This window comes from Ceratotherium simum, chromosome 33 (assembly GCF_057802395.1).
Source record: "Ceratotherium simum simum isolate JZ-2026a chromosome 33, ASM5780239v1, whole genome shotgun sequence".
Lineage (NCBI taxonomy): Eukaryota > Metazoa > Chordata > Mammalia > Perissodactyla > Rhinocerotidae > Ceratotherium > Ceratotherium simum.
Genome location: NC_141932.1, coordinates 3,890,301 through 3,897,416, shown reverse-complemented (window position 1 = coordinate 3,897,416; position 7,116 = coordinate 3,890,301).

The window sequence follows — 7,116 nt, the reverse complement described above, 5'->3', positions numbered from 1 at the left end:
GTCAGTTCTGTAAAGTCAGCATAAAAAAATCAACCCTTGGAGCAAATGGGTGACAAACAACAGAAGGCTCACAGAAAGCCTTGTCTTTTCTCCCTCGCGTTCTGCACACACGTCCCTCTACGTTGTTAATTCCTCTGCCAGTCTGCTGTAGAGGTTGGTTCCAAATCAATGTCACAAACCCAATATATGTAAGATAAATTGATAAGACACTTCTTGCCTGCAGGCACTTACAGTTTACTAGAAAATACAGGTTATTAAAACATGGAAATGTTTAAGGTACACAAGAAATACAGAGGATGATGAGCTCATGGTGATGGGAGGGCATGGGGTCAGGGATTGCTTTTGGAGAAGGTGATAGTATTAAAGAACAGGAATTTACTAGACACAGAAGTTGGAAGGCTATTGAAGGCAAAGAAAGTACAGATGCACAAAACACTGGCAGAGGGTAGTAGACTGGGTAGTTACAAGTTCAAGCATTTAGTACAGTGACTGGCACATAAGTGGTAAGCACTCAATAAATATTGAATGAATAAATGAAAATATTTTAGTATAGCTGGACTGTCTCTGAGGCATAATCCTAAGGGAATGCTTAAACCTGAAGGTGACCCAGACATTGAGGTAAACCCTTGGGAAAACCAGCCCTCTCAGAGATCACTGGTGATGTTTGAAGACTGGGTTTGAACTTAGGGTAACCATGGCAGCAACAAACCTTAAACCTAGTCCAATTCCTGACCATATTAATGAACACCACCCCACACACGCACACTTAACACAAACACTAAAGGCTTAACAGAAGGAATGACATGACCATTTTTAGGAATTAAGTCTCTTCATCTCTGTTTTTACTGTCCTACATAAGATATCTGGCTTTTGGCAGGAAAAAAAAATTATAGGGCATACAAAAATGCAAGAAAAATAAACACCCCTCCCCACCACCAAGAGACAAAGCAATCCAGAACTGCTCAGAAATGACATAGCTGTTTTTCTCTCTGACACAGAATTTAAAATAACTGAGTAATATATTAAAGGCTTTAATGGAAAAGGTGCACAGCAGGCAAATTAAATGGGTCATGTGAGCAGAGCGATGAAACTATATAAGAATTAATTGGGAGGACCAGCCCAGTGGCCTTGTGGTTAAGTTCACGCTCTCTGCTTTGCTGGCCCGGGGTTCGCTGGTTTGGATCCTGGGCACAGACCTATGCGCTGCTCATCAAGCCATGCTGAGGTGGCGTCCCATATAGAAGGGCTAGAAAGACCTACAACTAGGATATACAACTATGCACTGGGGCTCGGCGGGGGGGGTAAAAAAAGAATCAAATGGAAGCACTAGAAATGAAGAACACAGTAACAGAGATGAACTATGTCTTCAATAGGCTCATCTGACACAGCTAAGGAAAGAATAAGTGAACCTTAAAGTAGGTCAATAAAAATTACCCAAACTGAAACACAAATTGGGGAGAAAAGGTGAGAAGAACAGACCGTCCAAGAGCTGTGGGAGAAGATCTGTTGGTTCAACACATACATAATTGGGATTCCAGAAGGAATAGAGAAAATGGGGCAGAAAAAATATTTGAAGAAATAATGGCTAGTGACACCAAAACTCAAATCTATAAAGCTCAGCACCAGGAAAGATTAAATTTTTTAAAAATTTCAGAGGAACGAAGATAAAGAATTACAGCAGACTTAGCAGAAATCATGCAGGCTGGAGGACAATATAATGACATCTGTAAAGTGCTGAAAGAAAGAAGCTGTCTTTATGAAATTTTTCATGAAGATATCTTTCAAAATTGATAGAGAAATGAAGACTTTCCCAGAGAAAGAAAAACTGAGAGAATACATTGCCAGAAGACCTACTCTATAAGAAATGTTAAATGAGGTTCTTCAAGCAGAAGGAATATGAAACACAACAGATACTTGGATATACACAAGGAAGTGAAAATATCTACAAATGGAATAAATAATGGTAAAGTAACTTTTCTTACTTTTAGCCTATCTAAATATCTAAAAGATAACTAGCTAAAACAAAAAGTAAAATATTTTGTGTGTTTATAGCAGATGTAAAATATATGACAGAGCACAAAGGACGGGAGGGAGAAATTGAGAATACGTTATGTAAAATCTTGTTAAATGGTATATTATTTGAAGATATATTCTGGTTACTTAAAGATGTATATTGTAAACCCTAGAGTAACCACTAAAGTTTTTAAAGAGATATAAACAATTAGCTGGTAAAATGAAATGGGATAATTAAAAACGCTCAGTTAATCCAATAGAAAGCAGAAAAAGAAGAAAAACAGAACAATTAGAAAGTAGTTAAGAGAATAGATAGATTTTAATCCAAATATGTAAAAAATTACATCAAATGTGAATGAGCTAAAGACACCAGTTAAAAGAGAGATTGTAAGACAGAATGAAAAAGCAGGACCCAACTATATGCTGTCTGGCAGAAATCCACTTTAAACATAAAAGCATACATAAGTTAAAAGTTAAATAGTGGGGAAAAAACAAACCATGCAAACACTAAATAAAAAGCTGAAATCACTTTATTAGTATCAGATGAAGTAGACTTCAGAACAAGCAATATAATCATGGATAAAGAGAAACATTACAAAATAATAAAGGGATCAATTTTCTAGGTAGACATAACGATCCTAAATATATGCATAAAACTACAGAGGTACAAATTACACAAAGGAGAAAAGAACAGAAAGGATAAACAGACAAATCCATAATTATCATTGGAGACTTCACCACTCCTCTCTCAGTTATTGATACAACAGGTAGAGAGAAAATCTGGATATAGAAGACCTGAACAACACAATCAACCAACTTAACTGGTTGACATTTTTTATAAAACTCTCTACAAGAGCAGAATATATATTCTAAGTACACATGAAACGTTTCATCAAGAGAGACCATAAAACAAATACTAATACATTTTCAAAAATTAGTAATCATATAAAGTATATTCCCTGACCATAGCAGAACTAAACTAGTAATAACAGCGAGATATCTGAAAATATTTGGAAGGTTTAAATGACAAATTCCATTTCTTTAATAGATACAGAGATATTCTGGTTACCTATTTCTTCTTTTTTTTTTCTTTTTTAAAGATTTTATTTATTTTTATTTTTTCCCCCCAAAGCCCCAGTAGATAGTTGTATGTCATCCTTCTATTTGCTGTATGTGGGACACGGCCTCAGCATGGCCAGAGAAGTGGTGTGTCGGTGCGTGCCCGGGATCCAAACCCGGGCCGCCAGCAGCGGAGCGCGCACACTTAACCGCTAAGCCACTGGGCCAGCCCAACCTAATTCTTCTTGAGTAAGCTTGGTAGTTTGATTCTTTCAAGAAATTTTTCCACTTTATCTAAGTTGTCAAATTTATTTGCATAAGGTTCGAGACATTCCCTTATCCATTTAATAACTAGAGTTTGTAGTGATGTCACTTCTGCCATTCCAGATGTTGGTGACTTCTATATTTCCTCTTTTTTTCATGATCAGTCTGAATGAAGATTTATTGACCTGCTTTTTGTTTTCAGTTTCTTTTAAATTTATTTATTTATTTATTTAGTGTGTGTGTGTATGTGTGTGTGAGCAAGATCAGCCCTGAGCTAACATCGATGCCAATCCTCCTCTTTTTGCTGAGGAAGACTGGCCCTGAGCTAACATCCGTGCCCATCTTCCTCCACTTTATATGGAACGCCACCACAGTGTGGCCTGACAAGTGGTGTGTCGGTGCACGCCCGGGTTCCGAACCCAGGCTGCCAGTAGCAGAGCACGCGCACTTAACGGTTGCACCAGGGGGCTGGCCCCGTTCAGTTTCTTATTTCATTCATTGCTGTTCTTTGTTATTTCCGTTCTTATGCTAACTTTGGGTTTCATTGCTCTTCATTTTCTAATTTGTTAAGGTAGAAATTGATTTGAGAGCTTTCTTTTATAAGTTAGTGCTATTATATATCTAAGTATTGTGTTAGCTGGATCCCACACATTTTGATATGCTGTGTTCTAAGTTTCATTCAATTCAAAATACTCTGTATTTTCCCTTTTGATTTCTCCTTTGACCCGTGGGTTACTAAAAATTGTGCTATTGAGGTCCAAATATTTGGGGATTTTCCAATTATTTTTCTGTTGATTCTAATTTAATCCATTCTGGATTAAAACATATTTTGTATGGCTTGAATCCTTTTAAATTTATTGAGACATGTTTTAAGGCCTGGAATATGGACTATCTTGGTAAATGTTCTGGGTGCACTTGAAAAGAATGTGTATTCTCCCGGTCTTGGGTGGAGTGTTTTTTAAATGTCAGTTAGGTCAAGTAGGCTGATAATGTTCAAGTCTTCAATATCCTGACTGATTTTCTGTCTACTTGTTCTATTGAGAGATGCATGTCAACATCTCTCATTATAATTGTGGATTTGTCTCTTTCTCTTTGTAGTTTTATCGGTTCTTTCCCCAGCTTCAGGTAATTTCCTCACATGCATGTTCTGACCAGTATTCAGGTAAAAATTACAATTTTTACTCAGGTAAAATTCAGATAAAAATTCTGCAGATGTCTAGGTTTTTTTCTCTCTAAGAGCTCTCAGGTAATTTATCCTGTGAACCTTAGCCACTGCAGTCTCCCTGACTCCCAGCTCCATCTCCTCAATCAGGGAGCCCACAGCCTGGAACCTCCATGCAGTTATCTGGAGACATCGTAGTACTCACCTCATTTGTTTCCCATTTCTCAGGGACCTCTGTTTCATTGCCTGATGTCTAGTGTCTTGAATACCAAGGTTTCATATATTTTGTCCAGTTTTTAGTGTTTCTGACAGGAGGGTAAACTATGCTCTATAATTCCATCTTCACCAGAAGTGCAGATCTCAAATAAGGATTTAGCGAGGGCAGGGATCACTGTAGATCCAGGATTTATTTTTTATTTTTAAAAACAGTGTTGCAATTAACATTCTTAGACACATGGTTTTGAAAAGTTTTACCAGTATTTTTGGAGGATAAATTGCTAGATTAAAAGATAAGGCATATTTTAATAGATATTAAAGGCCAACTTGCCTTTCCTCTTCAAGCTAGTATCTATCTCGAATGAAGATGGATTCTTGTAGGAATTTTATTTACCTTTGTCCAGTGCTGCCTACATCTTGCCCACCAAGTTGGGATATAGTAGTTAAGTTTTTCAGAATTTCTCCTGCCTACTTTTTCTCCATTATGCTGCTCTGACCAGAGGGCAGAGAGTGTCAAAGATCCAAGCATGTTATTTTACTGTGGCCCTAACTGTTGTTTTGTATTACACTTCATAGTGTGTGATATGAGGCAATATCAGTTTCCTCTTTCAATGATGCTGGCATAATCTTTATTTTTTTTCATTTTGTTCAGTTTTGGTAGAAGGAAGTTCTGTACGTCTGAGTCTGCCGTCATTCCATAGGGTCTCTGAAAGGCTAGACTTTTACATTTTTGAATGAGTAGAGCTCTTCCTGATCTAGCTGCTTATCAAAGGGCAGTGCTGCAGACTAGCAAGATATTTGTTTTAGTCCAGTGATTTCTCAAACATTACCATGTATTCAGTTCACCTGAGGATCTTGTAACGCTGCAGATCCTGAATTACTAGGTCTGAGTTAGGGTCGGGATTCTGGGATTCTAACACATTATCAGGTGATGCCGATGCTGCTCCTCTCTGGCCCACACTGAGTAGCAAGGATTTAGCCTTTCCCTTGCAGTCCTGCACGTCTTGGCAGTTTCCCTCTCCCCTGTTCAGGATAAATCGCCTTTTCAAAACCCATGTGTTGGGCCAGCCCCATGACTTAGCGGTTAAGCGTGCGCGCTCCGCTGCTGGCGGCCTGGTTCGGATCCAGGGCGTGCACCGACGCACCGCGTCTCCAGCCATGCTGAGGCCGCGTCCCACGTACAGCAACTAGAAGAATGTGAAACTATGAAGTACAACTATCTACTGGGGCCTGGTGGGGGGAAACACATGTGTTTCCATCTTAAACCCTCCCGTGCCTCACCCCTGCCACTCATGATTGTAAACAGAGTTTAGGGAGGCTTCTAAAGCCAGACTTGAAAAAGTAGTGCTGTGGCTTCAATCAAGGTGCCTTTGCTTTTGGCCTTCTGGATATGCCGCTGCTTTGGAGGAATTTGGGCTCTTTGATGCAGCATCAGTTTCCTTTCCCAGGATTCTCACCACATTTAGCAGCATTTCCTTACAGATTTTGAGGCTCAGAATTAGAGGTGTTTCTTCACTTCATCAAAGATAGAGCTTCCATATCTGTTTCTTATTCTTGTTGCTTTAACTTGGTTTCAGAAAAGAGAAACAGAGACATCTTGGTTCCCCCACTTTAAATTCAGAAGTTAGTAAATATTTCTGATGGCTCCTCGTACATACATTAGAATTTGCCTCCTTTGTGTGTGCACCAAACTACCACTCTTCTGTAGAGACCAGGAGAAGGGAGGGGGAAAGTGAAGTTTCCCGACTTGAAGGCAACCCTCTTTGTAGATAGATCTGCTGTCCTTTATGTAAACAGCCTTACTTTCTGTTTGTTGTCTCTACCTGACACTTTCTGTGAAGGAAGCCTTCTTTGGAGTGTTTTAAAAGGAACTCCCCTGAAGTCTCCGGGCATGAATGGTCCAGGTGAGTTTCAACCACTTGTCTCCCAAGCCCTAGCTTCTTGCTGGGGTTACCCTGTCCAGCATGCAGCCATCTCAGTATTGCTGGCAAGATAGCTTAGTTACAAGCTACTGTGTACTGAGTCCACTTGACCCATGGACGTTTAACTTACCCTTTCTACAGGGTCTGAGGCAGCACCCCCTAATCAAATACAGTATTTCTGTAGCAAAAGATATGCATATTGACATACTTAGTGACTCTATAAATGCCCTCACGTCAGTTCTGGTCAGGTTTTTTCTTTATGGAAACCGATTCTTAGCCTCCCTCCACCCTGCCCCCATTCCATGGGAATTTTGTAAAGTAGTCAATCCAGTGATCCATTCCCCCTGCAGACCCTGACCCAGGGTGCACTTGACCCAGACTGACCAGAATCCCTCATACCATGGACCCAGTGATTGGTCCAGAGTGGGCACAAAGCCTAAACTGGAACAAAGCATAGTTCCTCCCAGGGACTGACATGGA